This window comes from Sminthopsis crassicaudata, chromosome 3, assembly GCF_048593235.1.
Source record: "Sminthopsis crassicaudata isolate SCR6 chromosome 3, ASM4859323v1, whole genome shotgun sequence".
Taxonomy (NCBI): domain Eukaryota; kingdom Metazoa; phylum Chordata; class Mammalia; order Dasyuromorphia; family Dasyuridae; genus Sminthopsis; species Sminthopsis crassicaudata.
Window position 1 is genome coordinate 360,904,274 of NC_133619.1, and position 22,932 is coordinate 360,927,205.

The window sequence follows — 22,932 nt, forward strand, 5'->3', positions numbered from 1 at the left end:
TTATGACTTCCACATTCAGTTATGTGACCCCAGAAGGGGTCACAACCCACAGTTTAAGAAGTGGGACTTTAGGCATTATTAACCTCAAATTGCAAGTCTCCTTATTCCCATCCTTGACTAGAGGGAAGAAAGAGGAAAAGGAAATAATCAACTCTGCAAAGGATAAGTGATCAAAAGATGTGAATAGTTTTTAAATTAAGAAATGCAAACTACTATCTGCCATATTAAAAAAATATTCTAAACCAATAAGAAGAGAAAGGTACATTTAAGAAACTCTGAGGTTTCTTATAATACATATCAAGTCAGTAAAGATTACATAGTCAATAGAATCTAGTGCATAAATAATAATCCACTATTGTCAGAACTGTTAACTAGTCCTTCAGCCCATTTTGGAAAACAATAAGAAAAATTACTAAACTATTCCTAACTTTGGTGTACTTATCTCACTACTGGGCATACATGCACTGGAGGTCTAAGAGAGAAATAAAGCTTCCAAATTTACAATTAAATAACATATAGAGAACATTATAAAATGCAAAATGGATGATTTTGATTTCATTAAATGAAAAAGGTTTTGTATAAACAAAGCCAGTGCAACAAGACCAGAAAAAAGCAGAAAATTGGGAGACAATTTTTACCATCAGTGTTTCTAACTAAGCCTATCTACATCCAGAGAAGGAAACATGGGGTTTGAATATAGATTAAAGCATACTATTTCCATCTTTTTTTTTCTTGTGGGTTTTCCCATTTGTTCTGATTTTTCTTTCATAATATGACTAATGTGGAAATATGTTTCTGTCTCTTCCTCTCTGTATTTTTCTGTTTCTCTCACTGTCTTTCTCTCTATCTTTCCTTCCACTTCTTCCTCCATCCTTCTCCTTTCTTCTTTCTCCCTTCTTCCATCCCTCCCTTCCATCTCTCTGTCTCTGTCTCTGTCTCTCTGTCTCTCTCTGTCCGTCTCTGTCTCTCTCTGTCTCTGTCTCTCTCTCTTTTTCTTTGTGTGTGTGTATGTGTGTGTGTCTCCCTGTCTCTGTCTCCATCACACATTCCCAACAGGGCATGACACATAATAAAATATTCATTACCATCCTTCTTATAGTAGCAAAAAAAGAAAAAAAAAAGAAAAGAAATTATAAATTAAGTGGTTGCCCATCAGGTGGGGAATGTATGAATAAATTGTGATATAGGGATATTTTTATTTTGTGTAGAATGTTTTTGCCCTTTGTTTTCATAGTAAGGGAAAAATTATTGAAATGGAAACTCACAAAAATGAAGCAAAAGCAACTCTTCTGTGACAAACTCAAAGAGCTTAAAGTATCAAGTGATTTGCCTGAAGTCATATAGCTAGTATTAATAATACAGTTTTGAGCTTTAAAAAGTCTTAATGCATTTTATGATTCAATAATAATAAGCTTATTAAAGCTTAAAATGCATCAAGATTTTGGGGACACTTTATATGTGATTCATTTGATCTTCACAGCAACCCAGGATTGTTGAGGTTATTATTAGCCCTTTGTTAAGGAAGGGAAAACTAAGACTAAAAGAAATTAGATGATTTGCCTTGGGTCACACTACCAATAAGTTTCTGAGGCAGGATTTTAACACAGGTCTTCCTGTTTACAATAACTAAAAGATTGTGATTGTATGTATGAAGTTCCAGGCAGATGAGAACCCAAAAGAGAGCTTTAGTTGTATGTCCACATTTAGGGGCCATGATTTGCATGATGGGTCACCACAGGAAAAAAGAAGTAGTTCCTTAGGCGATGGTGCTTGTTGTTGGTTTTTCATCTTTGAAGAGGATCAGTAACATCTTGATATCTTGATTTTCAGGTAAATTTGGTTTAAGTGAGACAGAATTACATAAGTTCATAAGCCTTATTCTCTCTTCCAGAGTGATCAGAATCCAATAGCAAGACAAAAGTAAAGAAGACTTGTTGGAATACACAGGAGCCACCTGACAGTGGCTGCTGGAGATCCAACCCAGACCTGCAGAATGGATCTCCTCTTGTGAGAGGATGATACAAGGAGACTGAGAGGCAGTGGCTGTTCTCTGACTGAGAGGCCATTTTGTTGTTTGACCTCCCTCTTCTTCCCTCTGCTTCCAATTTATCGCATTCCCAGTCAGCAATATCTGTGTCAGCAAAGACTACCCTGCAACTCTTTCAGATGCTATGATCCACAGCTGTGGAGGCTCTCAGAGCATTGACCTGTCCCTTAACAAAGACTGGCAATGGCCCAGAATGCAGTGGATGCTCTTGACATCTTTGATGGCTGATCAAGTTCTAAGGGCTCCACAGCTGCTGCTTCAGCCACTCTCAGGGCCCTTGTAACTAATTGTTCTCATCAGTTCGGTTTGTCCCAGGTAAAGTCTTCACATGTTTGGGGCAGGCACCTCCCTAAATCACCAGCAGATTTTGAGGTCCTTAATTTGGTTTAGCCTGTCTGTCAAGAAAGTTTACTGGGTTTGGCCACTATGATCTTGGAGTCACAGGTGAGAGCTGGATGAAGATGGACACCAGAGATGGAAAAGCATCCCTAAAAAGGACTTAGCAATCCCTTATACCAGCGATGCTAGTCCTGCCTGAGAATTCCCCATACATCCAGTCAGAAAGGCGAGATAACGAAGAGAAGGCAGCATAATGTACAACCAACAACATCTAGTGCCGGAAAGAGGTCAAGAAGGATGAGATGGGATAAAAGACCAGTTTATTAGGTCTGACAATTAAAAGATCAAAGACAATTTTGGAAAGATCAATTGCAGTTGAAGGATGATATTGGAAGCCAGACTGCAAAGGGCTGAGTAGTGAGAATAGAGAAAGGGACAAGAATTATAAAGAGCTTTTTCTACAAGTTTGAACAAAAAAATAAAAATTGATGCAGGATAATATATGGAGGAGATGATAGGGATTCATATGAAAGCAAAATAGTCCCTGCTCTCAAGGAGCTCATTTTCTAATGGGGGCAATGACCTTTAAAGAAGGTTTCAACTATAGGACGAATGAAAAGATCACATGGAGCTTAGCTTGTCATATAATTTTAATCTCATTTCTTCTCATAAAATCATAACCATTTCCATTAAACTGCAACCTTCTTAAGGGTAAAATTGATCTTTTGTCTTTTTTGTATCCCCAGCACTAAGCACAGAGTAGATACTTAATAAATGTTTATTGATTTCTGATGTTGAACAAATCAGTAGTGCTAAGGAATCTGGTAGTGAGAACTTTCTTTCCAGGCATTTGATAGCTGTGGCTTCTGAGGATGTGGGGGCTGATGCACAGGCAGAGACATTCGCCAGGCTGTACCTCTGCAGGGATTGATTCCTAGGATAGTGACATTGGCGTTTATAGAAAGGACAAAAGGTAATCAATTAAGGAGAAATAAAAGATTGCCTTGATTTAGTAGGGGCCCATTTGAGACTAAATAATATAAATTTGTAGTGTATCCCATCAACTCAGTGTTATGGTATACCCCAGCTCTGTAGCAAGTGAGTGGGAGCAGAAGAAATGCATAGAAAGAATAATTCAGATTTAAGTTTGTCAAGGGATGAACTAACTATAAGAGAAGGGGATAAAAGAATCAAAACAAGTATGGAATTAAATAAGTTAACTATAGAATTAAGATTTGTAGGGAATGAAAATGAAGTTAAAGCAGGGATAATGACCTGAGAAAATGCTGAAATTACTGAGTAAGTTGGAGGTCCTAAAGGAAGCGAAGAACAAATGATAGTAAGATTAAGATCAGATAAAGCAATTCTAGAGTTTTTATCATGAAAACAATATATTTGTGGGGAAGTGGATACTAAAGTTTAGGGTATAACACACCTGTATGAGTCTGAGATATGAAAGAGAAATAATCATACACTATGAGAAGATTGAAGAACTTCGAGGTTAAGGTGTTTGTGGAAGTATCAACAAGTGCCCTAATATAATGGTATCAAACTCAAACAAAAACTGGAACCACTAAGCTGTGCAATATATGGGCCAAATATTGACTTAGAAAACTACATGTGTACATTGTCTATGTTCTGTGGTAGTTTTATTTATTGTCAAATATTTCCCAATTATATTTTAATCTGGTCGGGTCATACTCTAAAGTATTGCAAGCTACATTACACTTATGTTTAACACTTCTGCCCTAAAGTGAAAGCAAGATTTTTTTAAGGAGAGGAAGACAATAAAATGGTACATTCCTTGAGAAAGAATAGAGGTGGCCAGGTAAACAACAATTTCAAGGTTCTTTACTGAGTGAAAGATTTTAATAGAGAAGGCTTGAAAAGAATGGGGCCTTGCTTGCAGGCTGCCTTAATTAGGTTCTGTCTGGAATGGGCAAAAGCCAGAGTAAGACAGTCTGAAAATTTCAGGGTAGGGATAGATCAATGGAAGAGAAACTTAAGAACAAGAGACCTTCAAATCAAATCCTGAAGCATAACTCAAAGAAATACAGCTTAGCTAAAGATGTCTGCACAGGGTAGAATGGAATTATTATGGAAATAGAATGGGCTTGGAATCAGAAGTCTTGAGTTTAAAACCTATTATATCCAGAGGCAAATATAAAATGCTCTGTTTGGCATTCAAAGCTTTTTCAGAACCTAGTCCCTTCCTACATTTATTCAGTGATACTGGCATGTGGCTGTTGCAAAAACAAGACATTCCATCTCTCTTATTATTCCTGGAATGTTTTCCCTCCTCTGTCCCAACTACTGGCCTCGCTGGCTCCCATTCAGTGCCAACTAAAATCCCCTCTTTCTAAAGGAAGCCTTCCCCAATTCCTCTTAATTCCAGTACCTTCCCTTTGTAAATTATTTTCCATTTTTAAATATGTGGCTTGCTTTAAATATATTTGTTTGTGTTTCTTCCATTGGACTGTAAGCTCTTTGAGGACAGGGAATGTCTTTAGTCTCTTTTTGTATCCCCAACACATAGCATGATGTCTGGCACATAGTAGGTACTTAATAACTATTGGTTGGTTAATTGGCTCAGTTTCCTCATCTGTAAAATGAGGCTATAATACTTTTTGGGAGAATGCCATACGAAAAGATAAGTAATCTGTAAGACACCACATAAATATTCACAATTGTCTTATAAAAAGATTGAACAAAACTTGATCCTACTAAGAAATTTCATGCAGGTCATACATAATTATGAAACAAACAAAAAAAAATCCCAGACTATGAGTTATAGAGCAGTGTCTGATCTACACCTAGTGGGAGCACAGTGTTGTGGGAAATTGTTTAAAGCCCAATTCTGTTTAAAGTCCAAATTAATATTTGTGTAATCTTGGACAAGTCAATTACCTTCTCTGACTCTCAATTCCTCATTCCCCAGATGACTGAGGTTGCACTATATAGATGTCATCTCGGGTCTTTTCCAGCCTGAATCTCAGATCCTATAAATCATTGTTCTTTTGACTTGAAATCAACTCTTCATTTATGTAGCTGAGGTGCAAACAGCAACAAGTACTTCATGCACAGAAGTGAAAACGGGGCATTTGTTATTGAATCTTCTATTTTCTCTGAAATGCTTTTCAGTTGTAAAAATTTGTTATTGTTGCTCAGTTACAGCTGACGCTTTGCCATTTTCTTGGCAAAGAACAGTTGGTTGTTTTCTTCTCCAGCTCATTTGACAGATGAGGAACCTGAGGCAAACATGGTAAAGTGACTTGCCCAGGATCACACAGCTAATAAATGTCTGAGGTCAGATTTGAACTCTCTTTTTCCTGTCTCCAGAGCCAGCACTTTATCCACTGCACCATCTAGCTGACTGTAAGAATATGACCCTGTCATATTTATAATATCAGCTCCATTTCCTGTGATACTACTATGACAATTTTAAAGCTTCGGACTCTGCTATAAAAATGCAAATCGCTCTAAGAGAGGAAAATATACTGTAAGCCCTTATCAACTAACAACATCATTATTGACTAAGAACTTTACTTATTAAAAGCAGGAAGACAAAATACTAGGGATTTTTTTTTAGAGAGAAAGAAACCCTGGAGAATGGGTAAAAAAAAAAAAAAAAAAAAAAAAAGAGCACTGAGCTTGAAGTCACATGAGTTAGATTCAAGACTGTGTTCTGATATCATTCTCACTATGTGACTATGAGCAATCCACTAAATCTCTTTAAACCTCAGTTACCTCATCTGTAAAATGAGGATAATAATACCTGTCATATTTGCCTTTGGGGAGGATGTCATGCGAAAAGATAGGTAAGCTATAAGACATCACATAAATGTTAACAATTGCCTTATAAAAAGATTGAACTTGATCCTACTAGGAAATTTCATGCAAGTCATACATAATTATGAAACAAACAAAAAATACCTCAGACTATAAGTTACAGAACAGTGTCTAATCCACACCCAGTAGGAGCACATTTTTGTGGGTTAATTGGCTATTTGCAAACAAAGCACAACTATTTCAATGATATAAATTAGGAGCTAAGTGTCACAGTGGACAGTGCTGGGCCAGGAGTGAGGGAAGCCTAAATTCAAATCAGACATTCTAACTGTGTTACCCTGGGCTAGACACTTAACCTGTTTGCCTTCATACACTGGAAAAGGAAATGGCAAACCACTCCGGTGTCTTTGCCAAAAAACAAAAAAACAAAACAAAAAAAAAAAAAAGCATGTTGGCATGAAATGGTCCATGGGATCATGAAGAGTTAGTTAGTCACAACTCAACGACAGACCAACAAGTACAGGATTCCGAGTTTCTTAGGAGCTTTATATAGCCATGAAATCATAAGTCTGGACTAACCCCTCTTCTTCACACCTTCCCAAAAACCAAACTCTTACTCATTAATGAACTAAGGATACATCAATTCCAGTAAAACATACAGGTGTCATGATGTATTTTCCTATACTCTCTTTTTGGGAGGAAGAGTTGAATTCTCACAAATAATAGCTATCTTTACCTATAGTCTGAGTCAGAGGGAGAACTGTTTTTCCCCTGGTATCAGACTTCTTCTCCCTCTTCTCTCTCTATCCATATCCCTTCAGATAAAAGGCAGATATTTTCCAAGGGGCATGCTACACTCTCAAACCTCCCCCAATCCCAAATCTCTCAACATCACCACACATCCCCACACGCACCAGAGTAGCACTCCCTATATTTTTTCTATTCATTATCCCTTTTTGCTAGAGAAATGTTTGTTACCCAGGTATATAAAATAGGCATACAAGTCAAACATTTACTGATAAGAGATTATAATTTTGCAACCCCCACATTTAGTTGCAAAATCCCATATAGAAACACAAGCAAGTTTAAGAACATTGGCACTGGAGGCAGGGTTAGAGATTTTTATGCAGCACATTTTATTAGAACATTAAACTTGTTATAATAGAAGTGAAGAACTGGATTCAACTTAAAAGTTTTGCCAAGGGAAGATTTCTAGAGTTAATCATAAAATAGCATAATAGCTCATCATATTCCCTAATGTCCAAACTGGAAAGCAAACTTCCCAGTTACTTAAATTCTAAGGAATCAAAAAGCCAAAAGGCTTCTCCATTTGTACTCATTGGAGGTAACCAACCAAGGCATACCAAGGAAAGGCATATTTCCTAATCTACTCTAAATTTATGTGTAGAAGGAATAAAGTCAGTATCAACAAAGAGTTTAGAACATAATAAGGTAATATCATGTAAAGATCATTGATAATATGTGTAAAGGAAAAAGAGTTGGTAAAAGAGGAACTTTGTTGATCTTCAACATCTTTTCACAGAAAGACAATACAGTTCATACCTCTTGCCTGAAGAGATATTTCATCTTGATCAGAAGTTCCAGTCAGAAAGGGAGAGCCTGCTCCATGTCTGTATTCTGTACATCTTTCTCCCCACAACTGTTATCTTCCTTTCTTGCCAATGCCTAGAAGAGAAAGACACAATGATCACTTCTCCAGCCATTGGTGCTCAGAAAACTTCCCCTGCTCTTCTTGTAGACCAATTTAAGCATTCCAGGGAAGTTAAGAATCCAATACCATTTCCCTTCTTCCAGTTTCATGATACCCACTTCTGTTACCCTTACTTTTTGACATCAGCTTGAGTATTCCATAAAGCAATCAAAAGTCCTCAACCCTCCATCACTATTCCAAGCCAAGTCTTACAATATCCAGGCTAGGAAAAAAACCTGTTAAGACACTGGACTAGCTCCTGAAGACTTTTTTTGACTGAATATATATCCAGGGTTACTCTAAGAACAAAAATAAAAACAAAAATTGATTATAGTTCAATATAGAAATGTTTTCCATAATAAGATATAAAATCCATTAGGAAATGAGGAGAGAATTCAGTGTAAAGCATGAAAGTGTCCATAGTATCATTGGGAAGGCACCAAATACAAAATTCCACTTACCTCCCAGTTTTACTTAGAGCCAGCTAAGATATTTAAAAGAACTTCCTAAAAACAAACACAGTGAGATAGATATAAGTACATACTCCCTACAGGTATTATGTTAATAATATTATTATGTATGTTAATATTTTATAAGTTAAATATTATGTCAATGATTCAAATAAATGCTAATAAAATAATCGAGTGAATTATGCAACAATAATACAGCAAGGATCTAAGTAAATTACTTTTTTTTCTATTTTTCAGTTATTACACTACAGCCTGCACTGATCTAAGTTCAGGATTGAACACATAATGAACACTCAATAATTTTTTAATTGAACTAAATTACTGAATAAAAATTAAATCAAAATGAAGAGGGAGGGAACACAGAAAACATAATTGATGGTGTATTGGTCCAGGCAAATTTTCTTACTGGTGACTGAATGAAAATGGGAAATTGGAAAACAGCAAAATTGGCTCTGGGTTTCTTCACCCCTGGGGTAGAGCAAGCAACTTGGCTAGGTCTCAGGCCTGGCAGAACCTTCAGAGTTGGGGCTGTCACGTCCCACTTTTCCCACATTTTAAAGAAAAGCCAACTCTATGCATCACTCCAATATTTCACCTTCAGTCCCCCACATAAAGTCTCAGTAATGCTGTATCAATGAAAAATCCCAGGCCCCTTCAGCATACATGCAGGGACTAAATCCAAATTGCTGCACTGACATTCCAGGACAGGTATCCAGCCTCTAATCCCCAGTCTTTATGCTCACATAGCCTTTCCCTGGCACATCTCTCCCCTGTGCCCATCTGTCCGGGTGGCAAAATGCCCTCACATAATGTAGGGGAGCAGCTTCAGCAATTTATCCATGCCAATTAGGATGGGATATAACCCAAAGAGGCAGACAATCCTGCCCCTGCCTGCAATGCAGGCAGATTGCTCTAGTGGTCCAAGTCCCCAAGCAAGCATCACAGCAAAGAAAACACTCAGCTGGATAAAGCATCATGCAATTTACAAAGAGAGGAACAAACAGAGTAGGTCTGGAGATGCTTTTAGCTTTACAGAATGCCTCCTATAGCAAAGAATATGGGTTTTCATGAACCCGATAGTCCAATTTCAAAAAATTCACATTCTAATACATATAATTTCTACAGAGTATGTTTGTTTAAATCAGTGTGCATGCAGTGTAAACATGTTCAGTATAAATGGATACATAGCTTATATATGTGCTCTATGTGTATTATATAAATGCAAGTGTATTTATATAGGTGTGTATATGTTCATTGGATCATGAAAGAACACTAGATTTGGTGAAATCTGCAATTGATTATTGGTGTAAATCTGTCATTTCATTTAGCCTTTCTGTGCCTCCCCTCATCCATCTAGACTATGTAAACAATAAGATCCCTTTCAGTTTTAAATCTAGGAGCTACTTCAATGCCCCTAGAATAATCCCTTGCACATGCTACCTGATCAATAACTGTATACTAATCAATTGGTTGTTTGGGGAAGAAAAGCACAGCTGTTTATAAAGTCACAATGCAGTAGTCTGGTAAGAGTTATATTATGAAGGATAATCATCTGTTAGTTTAACTAAGACCTTAAGTATCCACAAATATAGATCAAGGAGAGAGGGCCATTTTTTAAATGGAGTATCACTAACACAAAAAAAAAATGAAAAGCTATCTATATGTCAAAAAAAAAAAAAAAACAACTATATACATACTGCAGTCTCATTGGTGGAGAAACTTCCTATAGTAACACAGATATCCTCCTACAATTTGGGTAGCAACAATCTTTCAGCATTGCTATAGATGAAAAATTCCTGCCTATTGAACAATGAGATCCTATGAACAAGAGGATAGAGGAATAAGAGTTGTTATTCCACAAGATTATTTGCCCCCTTCCCAAAATTATCATGAAATTTATAAAGTTGCCAGACAAAGACATACCTTTCTTGAAAGCCTTCTGACTTGATGGGTTGAATCAGAACCTGTGCTCCATTGGAATGGACTTCAAGAACCCTGAGTGCCTCCATGTCATCATGATGCATCCAAAAACAGAATTTTAGAAAAGGACAAATGGCATACATAAATATATTGTATGTGTGCAAATATAGATCTATAGATAACTTCATATATTTGTATTTGTGTAATGACTGTATGTACATGTATATTTGAGTATAATCCTTGTGCCAGTTCTTCATGTAGCATGGGTGCCTCTATAGCCCTGGGGAGATTTCTTACCCATTACGGAAACCTGATAACCTAAGTAACATTAGCCATTTTGTTGCCATCAACTTTATTTGCAAGCATATAATGTATAATTTTTTTAAAGTAGGTTATTTGCAAGTCAAAGAAAAAAAAGCAGAATTTCTCTTAGAGTTGTGTTAGACTATCACTAGACCCTGCTGCAACTCCAACTGAGATATGTACCCTGAAGGCAGTGGAAAGAGTAAAAATTTAATAGGTGAGAGCAAGGAAACAACAAGTTAATAAAGTTGAAGGGTAAAAATCAGAAAAAAAATGTTGTAAAATGTAAAACAACATGACCCAAATCTGTAAACTGTATCTTAATTATTGCCTGATGCAACACCCAAAATATACAGCACTTACAGTATAAAAACAATCTTGGTTTTAGGTTAATTACTCCTCTGACTAAAAGCCCTCTCTTTGTTCTGGTTGCTATGACATTGGGATCAAGAACAAGTTTCATATGGGGGAACAGAAAATATATGAACAGGGAATCTGTCTCTTAATTGCAGCTGCTATTGGGTTGGATTTTTTATCATGTATCCCTGCCCTATTTCTAACAAGTATATCCTTACCAGTTAAGTAAATTATGTATTAAGTAAATACAAATTAAATAAATCTGTGTGCAAATAGAAATTGATAGAGTGAGAGATATAGAGAGATAGATTAGACATAGATAGATAAATAGATAGATAGATAGATAGATAGATAGATAGATAGAGCAATAGATATCTTTCCAAGTCCCACTTCATTCTATTTGTTGATTATCTCCAATTTATTTTTATATATCCTTCGTAAATAATTGATTGCATGCTCTCTCCTCATTAGATTCATGAGTTACTTCATGATAGGGACAGTTTTTGTCTTTCTTTGCCTCCCCAACACTTAGGATAGTGTCTGGAACATAGTAGGTGCTTAATAAATGCTTCTTTATTTGTGTTTATTTGACCTGATATGGCAAGGATAACTAGATACACAGACACATAAACAGAGACACAGGCCTAATCCTTGTTTGTGTTGACTCAGTTATTTTCAACTTCTCCATATATAAGGTTAGGATGGCTTTCTCAGCCTCCTAGAGCTTATAGAAATTAAAAAAACCCAACAATGGACAACTTTTACCCTAGAGACCAATATATCCTCAATTACCAATAGCCATGCCTTTGTGGGACTCCCAGTTCCTTAATATGAAAGTTTTACTGTCCCCTTAACTCTGTAATTAATAGTAATTGGTGTTCATCTCTCTCATTATTCCTCTCCAATAGCTCCCAACAGCCAGCATTAGTTATTATTCCTCTTGCCATTCTATGTAGTCCTTCAGCAAGTGGTAAAGAGTCCCTGTCCATCAGAATACTACAAAGGAAAGGATTTAAATAACTAATAATTTTATTGCTTTAAGGTTTAGAAAGCATTTTACAAATACTATTTTATTTAATCCTCACAACAATCCTGAGAGGTTGATGCTATTATCATCTCCCACTTTACAAATGAAATTAAGAGACTTGCCATGATCACATATTTAATATGTCTGATGTGGGATTTGAACTCCAGTCTTTGAGTTAAGGATCAGCATTCTATATATGCTTAACTGCCTGAAATTTTAGTTTCCCTTAAAGAGGAAAAGTACATTTACAGCTCAAACATAAGGTAAGAGATGGCATCTTAACTCTGTGCTTTTATTTGTGCTATTATTCACCCGCAAAAACAAAAGTTCATCCAGAAATTAGTAAGATATCTCTCCCCTTTTCACCTCATCTCTGAAAAGGTCTCTATAATTGGGAGATTATAGACTCCATGATCTGCTATCCTCTTTCCTCTACCTGTCTCAGCATTTACCTTAGAGGCTGACAAAATACATGGATTTCTTCTCAGAAGTATCTTTGGGGAAAAATGGATGGGTTTTTCAAATCACCCAAGGCTGCCTCCACATTAAGAGTAGCTAAGCATTTCTAGTCATTTCTCTTCATTAACAAAGTGGAAACAAAAGGAAAAATGGATCAAGAAAAGGAAAGGAAAGAAGGCAGAGGTGAGAAGGGATGCTTACAGTTTTCATTCTTGGTGTAGAATAACAAATAAGGACATGGATTTTAGTCAGAAAATGTGGACTCTGCTCTTGGCTCTGCTATTAACTTTCTGATTAACTATCAGCACATAAATCACTTAACCAATGACCTCTGTGTTCTTTCTGATGTTTTGAGGTACCAAATATCCCATATTAAAGGGGCAGAGTTGGAGGTAAATAACAGAGAAACTACTTTATACCAACGCAAAAAATGTGAAAAAGGAAAAATGTAGTGAAACCAGTTATTTAGCAAACCACAGAGGAAACAAAATTGTATGAATTAAAGCCATCTGTGTTTTAGAGTTGGGTCATTTTATTGTTCACTTCTCCAAATTTAGTTGGACCAGTTTACAAGTGGAGATAGAACCATCATAATAACAGAGAAAGAGGTTAGTAAAATCTCCCAAGGAAGGAAATAATATGCAAGCAATGCAGTTAATGAAATAAAACAGGCCCCTGGCAAAACTGCGAAACTTGTTCTGGAGGCTGTCAGCCTTTCCTTCCTTTGCCTTTCCCCTTTCTCCCTGACTCCTAAAAAGAACAACAGCACCTCACTCACTATCAAATACTTGCAAGGAAGCATTTAACATCATCCATTTACTCATAAATCTGACTATAAGTCATGTTCCCTTCTTCTAAACCTCATCTCTCACTGTAAGATGAAAAGATGGGAATGGTTTAGCCATTTATTTTGTGACCTGCTTTGCTGTTCCTTGGAACTGTGATTTTTACAGGCAACTACCTCTTCATACGTAGAAATCTCTTCCAATTCACCTTCATGTCTTGGTCTCCCTTAAAAAGAGGTCCCTTCAAGGCTTAACTCGAGTGTCACCTCTAACAAGACCTTTCCTGATTCTTTAATTATGAGTGCTTTCTTCTTCAGTTTGAAATGGTTTGCCACTTATTTGGGGTGTATTTTATGTTTCTTTGGCTATGAAGTACCACCTGCAAAAAAATCCCATCACAGAAATGACTAGTGGTTCCCTCGCCATTATGGAAACCTTATAAAGACTGGCTTTAAGAATCAATACCAAATACTATGGTGATTCACTGTGGCTGCTACAATTCAAAAAAGGTCTAGTGTTCTCTTACGCTGCTGTAAACAAAGGCACTACCCAGAAATGCAGCAATTTGAGAAGAAAAACTCTGGCTTTGAGCTGAATAAAAACATTAAGTCTTCTTGCCATAATTCTCCCCCAAGTTTAAGTCATCTAATTGGAAAACAATATACAGCTCAATATTGGATTGAGCACCTCAGTTTAGTATCTTCCTACTCTAATCTTAGATTATATTAATTACTAATTAATACTTCTTTGCTTTCCATTCATGCAGAAAGAATCAATACTTTAATTACAGCCTGTTTAATAATATGCCTTTATCTTTCTTCTAATGGCACTGCCAGTTTATTTAGATGCAAACATCTAAGGATTTTTATATTCCCTGGAGCAATTTCTCTTTTAAATACTTTCAGTGATACAGTCGCTTTGAAGCAATAAGCAACCCAAGGAGACGTAGCATGAAATTACATTCTATCTCCAGAGGTTTTGTAGTTAAATAAGAACCTGTATCTTACAAGGTTATAATTCTTGATCAATGGATTGTCTAAGGGAGGTTAGTGGCTTTATTAATTAATTGTTATTGATATTGGGCTCTGTGAATGTCACAAAACTTTGTGAGGAATGGAGAGATTGTCCTTTGTTATGAATTCTAATCTTTGATGGGGAGAAAAGGGGATGCCCATGGGGAAATGGGCCAAAGCAGCCCATCATGTTTCTTCTGCCATTAAAATCATGAAGATTCATATGATTTATGGTGCAAGAATTTCAATGATCAATTTAAAAGAGGCTTTTACAATATAAGAACCGTCTCTTTTTTCTTTTTCAGAAATGGAAGAAAAAGCAGGCAAGTACAAAAGGAAGAATTAAGAGAAAATATGTTCCTCTTACAAATTTGAGCCACAAGACAAGAAGTGAAGGGAGGGCGGCATTTCTGATTTTCTTGTTTTGAGATGAACAAAGACCAAAGGTGACACAAAGACTTTCCTCCGAGTGGGAGGGATGCCTCATTCTTATTTCTCCCTTTGTGAGTTTTCCTGGAGGTCCTCTGACCCACATAGGGCTGAAGTGATTTTGGAAAAAGGAAGAAAAAGGCCAGACTGTGAGAGTGACCCCCTTTTGTGGGACTTAACCTCCTCTTAATAGCTGGGATGCACACAATAGGAGAGTTTTCCAGAAGGCCCCATCGCAATCAACCAGAGCATTGTTCCCTTGTTACACCTGACTACAGGGTCATATGGTGATGGATTGTTAGCAGGCAGCATGCTAGGAAGGTGACTGCTTTTCCGTATGAAAGGAAATGGGACCTGGGTAGCAAAAGATAAATATAATACAGTAGGTGCTAATTGCTGGAGATACGAGCCCTTTTTCCCCCACAATTGCATTTAATTTGTCTTGAAGGCCATTTCTCCCTTCAGCACTGAATAGGCAGTCTGGCACTACAGAGAAGGAACTTTAAGGTTAGGACACTGGCTAAGTCACACAGAAAAGTGAATGCAAAAGAAGGAAAGTTCCAGCCACAGTGTAGAGGGGTAGCTGTCTTTAATCAGTTGATTTCCACCTCTCCCTTGTAATAAGACAATATTAACCACCACATTGTGATCACATTAGATGTCTCAAGGATAGAGTTCCAGGCCTGGAATCAGGAAGAGATGACACTAACCAGCTTGTGACCCTGGACAAACTTCTGGTGCTCCATTTTTCTCATCTGTAAAATGGGGACAATAATAGCATCTGCCTCCTAGAGTTACTGTGAAAATCAAATGAGATAATAATTTTAAAGCACTCAGCATATTGCCTGGAACATAGTAGACACCATATATACACATATAATAATGTTAATTATTAGTGTTATTATTGTTATTATTATTATTACTAATTATCATCTTAGTATTTTAAAAACTAGTCATCTTGTTATTACATGGGAAAGGAATGGGAATAACCAAAGGCCAGTTATCCTCAACACCCCTATCCTCAGTTCACAAATATCACATCAGGGGAGAGAAGATAGAGAGTGGACTTGTGATTTCATCAGCCTAGAGAATCCTACTCAAGTGAGAAAACTCTCTACCAAAACAGGTCAGCACCTTTTCTGTAATTTATCATCTTAGGGAGTTCCTTAGAGGACTGAGAAGTCCGATAACTTGCTGACAGAAACACAGCCAGAATGTATTGGAGACTAAGGTATAACTGTAAGCCTTGCCTTTCTGGCTTGGAAGCCAGCTCTCTATCACTAGGCCATGATGTCTGTATAAAATGTCACATTAATATTCAAAGATACCTCCTTTTTCAGAACCTTTAATGGTTTCCTGGATCACGATGCCTATCTATCAATTATTATTGTTCAGTTGTGTCTGACTCTTTGGGACTCCAGGGAGCATGCTCTCCATGGGGCTTCTTGCAAAGACAGCCTAGTGGTTTACCATTTCCTTCTCCAGTGGATTAAGGTAAGCAGTAGTTAAGTCACTTGCTCAGAACCACACAACTAAACTAAATATCTGATTTTGGCTTTGAACTCAGGTCTGACTCCAAGCCCAGCATTCTATACACTGAGCCATCTAACTACTTCCATAAATCAATTAACAAGTATTTACCAAGCAGCTACTGGATGCTTTCTTTGAAGAAGAAAAAAATGTAATGATTGATAGAAGGAAATAAGAAAGGCCTCACAGAGGAAGTGATAACTGAATTGAACCTTGAAGAAAAATAATTCTGGGAAGATAGATTAATAAAGGATATTTTCTGGGTGTGTATTATGTACTTTCTAATAGAAAGACACCATATTAGGCACTTAAGATGAAAAGGCAAAACTCATGAAACAATCCCTGCTTTCATTGAGTTTATATTTGATCACTGGAGACAAGTACAGAATATTCCAAAAATAAAAAATCATCAGCAAGTATTGTATTAAGTACTTACTATGTGCCTGTCACTAAGCTAGGTATTAGGAATACAAAGACCAAACTAAAAAGTCTTATCCTCAAGGTCCTTATATTTAATCCAATGAGACTATCTGTACACAAATAAGTATAGGCAAGAATATACAAAAGAAAACAGAAGAGGGAGTATATCAGGAAGGTCAGTGGATTAGGAAAGGTTTCCTTTGAAGGTGTCACTTAGAGTTCTAAAGTAGATAGGGGATTCTTGAATGTCAAGAAGAGGTAAAACTGGGGCAGCTAGGTGGTGTAGTGGATAGAGCACCAGCTCTGAATTCAGGAGGACCCGAGTTCAAATGTGGTCTTAGACACTTAACACTTCCTAGATGTGTGACCCTGGGCAAGTCACTTAACCCTAACTACAGAAGAAGAAGAAGAAGAAGAAGAAGAAGAAGAAGAAGAAGAAGAAGAAGAAGAAGAAGAAGAAGAAGAAGAAGAAGAAGAAGAAGAAGAAGAAGAAGAGGAAGAAGAATACATGAAAGGAAAGAAAGGAAGAGGAAGAAGAAGAAGAAGAAGAATACATGAAAGGAAAGAAGAAGAACAAGAAGAAGAAGAAGAAGAAGAAGAAGAAGAAGAATACATGAAAGGATAGCCAATGAAAAAGAACAAAGAGTAAGAAGAAGAACAAGAAGAAGAAAGAAGAAGAAGAAGAATACATGAAAGGATAGCCAATGAAAAAGAACAAAGAATAATAAGAATTAGAAAGGACTTAGAGGTAATTCATTCCAACCCCTTTTACAAATGAGGAAACTGAGGGCCAATGAAGTTTAGTTAATTGCCCAAGGTCACACATGTTTAATAGACATTTATTAAACACTCACTCTATCCCAGGCCCTGGAAATACAAAGACAAAATCTAGCAGCTATAGACACAGTACAAAACATGGACCTGGAGAAATTTATGTTCAAATGATAGACAACATTTACACTGCTGAGTATGAAAAAAGGTAAACAGTAAAGGGAATCAAGGAGAGATGAGACAAATTATTTGGGGGGAAATTTGAAGAGGGAAATATCAGTAAAGATTGAAGTGGAGGGGTATCCTTCAAAGAAGGCCAACAGAGGAGGCAAGAACAGAATGATGTCCAAGAAAGGCCAAAGTAAGCAGGGAGCATTTCCCAGAAAGGCAGGACAGGACGTCTTCATGCACTAAGACAGCAAATAGAAAGTGCAGTTTGCGGTACAACTAATAGAACTTGTTATGTGTTACAATATATAACAAATTGTATAAAATATCATAACAGGTAAAAATGAAATATAAGAGAAGAAAATAAACATTTATTAAATCAGATATTGTACAAACTGATTAATAAATTTTATCTCCTTTGATACAACAGACCTTAGAGATAGATGCTATCATTATTCCCATTTTATAGTTGTGGAAACTGAGACAATGTGATTTTCCCAGGGTCACACATCTAGGCTCCAGGCTGTGAAAGACCTTAAATACCAAGATAAGAAGTTTGCATTTTTTCTTATAACAGGAAACAAGAGATTAGATTACCCCAGGCAGTGGTGTTACCAGTGGTACCAGTGGAAGTTGGGGAAGGAATCAATAAGGGCTACAAGAGTCTCAGAAGATTTTACAGAGGAAGAGAAATTTGAGCTGAAAGTCAGAGTAGAATTTTAACAGAAAGAAGGGTCTTATTGTCTCTCAAACAATCAATAAATGGGCATTGGTGACGTTTCTGCAGGGCCACTAGGTGACTTGGAGTGGCTGGGCCTGGAATCAGGAAGTCTCATTTTCCTGAATTCAAATCTATCCTTACTATCCTTACTATCCGTGTGACACCAGAAAAGTCACTTAACCTCAGTTTCCTTATCTATAAAATGAGCCAGAGAAGGAAATGACAAACCATTCCAGTATCTCTTCCAAGAAAACCCTATTCCAAGAATAAGATGTGACTAAACCAATTGAAAATTTTTTTCTGTGCAAAGATATAGGGAGCACTGCTATTTCAGATGGGATGAGGTCTGGAACCGTGGTTTTATTGGTTTAGGAAACTCGCTCTACTAATACACTTTGGCATCTGCTCTGCAACTTTGAATCTAGGAGAGCTTCCTCCAAGACTGAAAGATTAAATGATTTGTCAAGGTCACAAAGTCAGGGCTTGAACCTGCTTGTTCCTCTCTCATGGCCCCCTCTCTGAACTAGACCAAGTTACCATTCTTTCAGATAAATTTCAGAAAATGTCTTGACCCTCTTTCATTGATCCATCCATCAATGAAACAATGAGGGGTTTAGTGGAATTTCTTTCTTTGTTTATTTTAATAGAGTGGGTTTGCTTTTTAAAACTCCAGCTTTCAATGCAGTCCTTTGTGACAGTTGATGATTCCCTGTATACCAGGTTACAGGAGAAACAAGTGCTGGTCCTTCCTCCAAAGTGACAGCTCTCTAGTTTTTGAATCAGTAGCAGCAGAGACAGCTAAAAGGTATTAAAATAGGTCAGTTGCCGAACTTGTCAAAGAGCTGCCGACTCCAATGTCACTACTGAAACACATATAACCCAGGCTGGCACCTGTGTCCCTCAGCTGTCAAACACTGACTTGAGATTGTCAGAGAAGGTAAAAGGCCAGAGAGAGAAACATCAGTAATGTAGCTTTTGATGCAGTGCTGGACAGCAGCAGCTGGAATAGCACAAGCACATCCCTGTCTTAAGTTTTTAAAGAGTTAATTTTTTTTAAAAAAATCACTAGTGAGTATTTAGAAGGAAATCAGTTTGAATTATTAAAATGTAAATTATTTCAGGGAAAGTTTAGCTAAATTTCTGAAAGAAAGATAATTAAAAGTACTAAAAGAAATTAGCCTTAAAAAAAGTTGTGGGAGGCAGCTACATGATGCAGTAGATAGAACATTGGCCCTGAAGCCAGGAGGACTTGAGTTTGAATCTGAACAAAGACACTTAATACTTCCTAGTTGTGTGAACCTGGGCAAGTCACTTAACCTCAACTGCCTTGTAAAAAGCAAACTAACCAACCAAGAAATTAGGATATTCTGATTATAAGGGAGGTATGTGTCCCAATCTCTGATACTGATATCAGAGAAATGATTACGACCTTCCACAATCCAATTATAATTAAGAATAGTAATAATAATAATAGTTCAGCTTTTACAATATATATAACCTTAACATTTACAAGTAACATATATTGTGGTTATCATTAATAATAATAATTCAACTTTATATGTCAAAGATTCACAAAGTAATTTTATATTGTTAATAATAGTAGATCAACTTCATATAGCACTTTAAGATTTACAAAGTTATTTATTTATTGTTTTTATAATGTCCCAAAATTCTTGTTGCAGTTTAATCTATTGAAGCTTTAAAAAAAACTTTTGTAATACCCTGCATATGACAATGAAGCTAAGGGGACGCAATAGATAAATTCCTGGATTTAGAGTCAGGAAGACCTGAATTTGAATCTTGCCTCAAACATTTACTAGTTTGGCATCCGTAAATATGTCCCTGAGCAACACACTTAAATTCCTTCAGTTTCTTTTTCCTGAACTCCAAAATGTGGATAATAATGCATCTACCTCACAAAACTGTTCATTCTGAAGGAAGATCAAAATGACATCACTATATTGGAGTCAAGATACAGTGGGTCCAACTATGGCTGCTCAGGCTATACAAGCTTTTAAGGCTCTACTTCAGATAAGGCACAAAGAGTTCATGTAAACATTTGGGGTAGATTCTCTAAATTTGCACATCTCATGTTTCTTTTGAGCAACTGCAATTCTTCTTTACTCTTAGATAAAGTCAAGCTAATATGTGTAAAAAATGTTTTGTAATTCTTAAAGCACTCTATGAATGCTAACTATTACTATTATATTTGAACCTCACATTAACCTTCCGAGATAGGTACTATTAATCATGCTCCTTTTTACAGATGAGGAAAATGAGTCTCAGAGGAAATGTGTCACTTGCCCATCATCACACAATTAGTATCTGAGATGAGATTCCAACCAGGATTATTGATTCAAAGTACAGTGCTTCATTCACTTTGCCAAAATGTCCACTAGATTCATGTATGTCTCAGTCCCACTCTAAGTAAAACAGAATCCTAGGCATAGACTACCTATTTGAAAATCCCTAGTGTATTTATGTAATAGAATGATCTTCAAGGTTAAGATATACAATCCAAAGTTCCCATAAAATAATTGTATTTGAAATCTCTCTTTGGACATAAAGGTATGGCAGAATTTTAAGGCTGCCCACTCTGTTATTTCTCCATACTTCCTTGTTCCTCCCTTTAGTGAAGCTATGTCCTAGTTTATTTCCTTAAATGTGTTAAGGAAATTTATTAATTATAAATTATAGTTAAGGAAATATCACAGAAAAGCTTGATGTAATAACCTGAGTTGCATGAAGAGAAACTTTGGGGCTGAAGGGTGAGGTTGGTGGGCTAAGTGAGGTGCTCTCAGCAAAATATTGAAGCCATAACTGAAGCTCACATTTAAATAGTACTTTACAGCTTACAAACAACTTTCCCAGTACCTGGGATGAGTATTATTATCCCTAAATTTTTTTTCAGATGAGGACATTATGGTTCAAAAAAGTTGGTGACTTGCCCACTGATAGTAAATGTTGGCCCATTAGTTTTCAAACCCAGTGTCTTTCAAGTCCCTGGAATTTCCTGTTATTCTATGCTGTTTCTCTAATAATTATTATAATAATTAATAATAATATTTACATAACACTTACTTTATGCCAGATGCTGCACTGAATACTTTACAATTATTATCTAATTTGATCCTCACAACTATTCAGGGAGGCAGGTGTTATTATCATACCCATTTTATAGATGAGGCAAACAGGGGTTAAGTAATTTGCTCAGCATCACACAGCTAGCAAGGTTGTTATTGACACATCTCCTCATCCTCAATTTCTAGCATTCCCACAGAAGCATCCATTTCCATCAACACTTACTACCAGCAAAAAAAGATATAAAATAGAAGATTTTGGTAAACATAGAGGAAAGTATAAAAGGCCTTAATCCTGGGGCACTTCTCAGGAACGTTGCCCTATTGGAAAGACCTATGTGAAGTCAAGGAACATGTATTTATTACTTGGTATCCACAATGTCCTTGGCTTGGGGCAGTTAGGTGGTCAGAACCTGGGAAAGTCATTTAACACTGATTGCCTCAGTTTCCTCATCTATAAGGAAATAGCAATCTACTCCAATAACTTTGCCAAGAAAATCCCAAATGAGTCATGACTAAACAAATGTCCTTGGCCTAGAATCTGACATTAAAACTGCTCTAGAGAAGCTTAGAATCCAGCTGGGGAACATCACAGTATATTGCAAAAGGGCTAGAAACCATACTACAAATGCATCAATTAAAAGACCCATCCATGCCGGAGAAGAGAAGATTCAAGATTCTTCAGTTATCTAAAATCTACAAATGCATCAATTAAAAGACCCATCCATGCCGGAGAAGAGAAGATTCAAGATTCTTCAGTTATCTAAAATCTACAAATGCATCAATTAAAAGACCCATCCATGCCGGAGAAGAGAAGATTCAAGATTCTTCAGTTATCTAAAAAACTGTGATGTGAAGGAGGGACTGAATTGGTTCTGTTCAGCCAGAAGGCAAAGTTTCCTCAGCCTTCCCAGGCTGGAAGTGAAGTAGTCAGAATTGCCTTAGAAAAAGATATCCAGGGCAGCTAGGTGGAGCAGTGTTTAGAGCACCAGGCCTGAAGTCAGGAGGACCTGAGTTCAAATCTAATCTCAGATACTTAACACTGGGCAAGTCACTTAAACCCAATTGCCTCAGCAAAAAAAAAAAAAAAAAAAAAAAAGAAAGAAAGAAAGAAAAGAAAAGAAAAGAAAAAGATACCCAATCCCTTGATGGGCATTAGAGAGTGGCTGAATAAGTTATGTATATAAATGTTATGAAATATTGTTCTATAACAACAAAAAGCTAGATGATTTCAAAAAGGCCTGGAGAGATTTACATTAACCATGCTAAGTGAGGTGAATAGAACCAAGAGAATATTATACACAGCAACAGGATTATATGATGATCTAGTATGATGGATATGGTTCTTTTCAATAGTGAGGTGATTCAGGACAGTTCCAATGTATTTATGTTGTAGAGAGGGGACTATAGGAACTGAGTGTGGATCACAACATTGTATTTTCACTTTTTGTTGTTGTTTGCTTGCATTGTGTTTTCTTTCTCATTTTTTTCCCTTTTTTGATCTGATTTTTCTTGTGCAGCTCGAGAATTATGGAAATATGTATAGAAGAATTGCACATGTTTAACATTTATTGGATTACTTGCCGTCTAGGG

At 36.6% G+C, this 22,932-nt stretch overlaps 1 long non-coding RNA gene across 9 annotated transcripts in view; it reads right to left on the bottom strand.

Moving 5' to 3' along the window:
* The window catches only part of LOC141561763 (uncharacterized), a 553,911-nt gene that overhangs the window by 180,431 nt on the left and 350,548 nt on the right, over positions 1 to 22,932 (bottom strand). For 7 of the 9 annotated variants that reach the window (XR_012488147.1, XR_012488142.1, XR_012488145.1 and 4 more), the window contains 4 exons: positions 15,360 to 15,446; positions 10,280 to 10,359; positions 8,348 to 8,392; positions 7,739 to 7,861 (listed from right to left, as the gene is read on the bottom strand). This is a non-coding gene — a long non-coding RNA (uncharacterized LOC141561763). The remainder of the gene's footprint in view (positions 1 to 7,738; positions 7,862 to 8,347; positions 8,393 to 10,279; positions 10,360 to 15,359; positions 15,447 to 22,932) is intronic. The other 2 variants (XR_012488149.1, XR_012488143.1) reach the window with 1 other exon arrangement.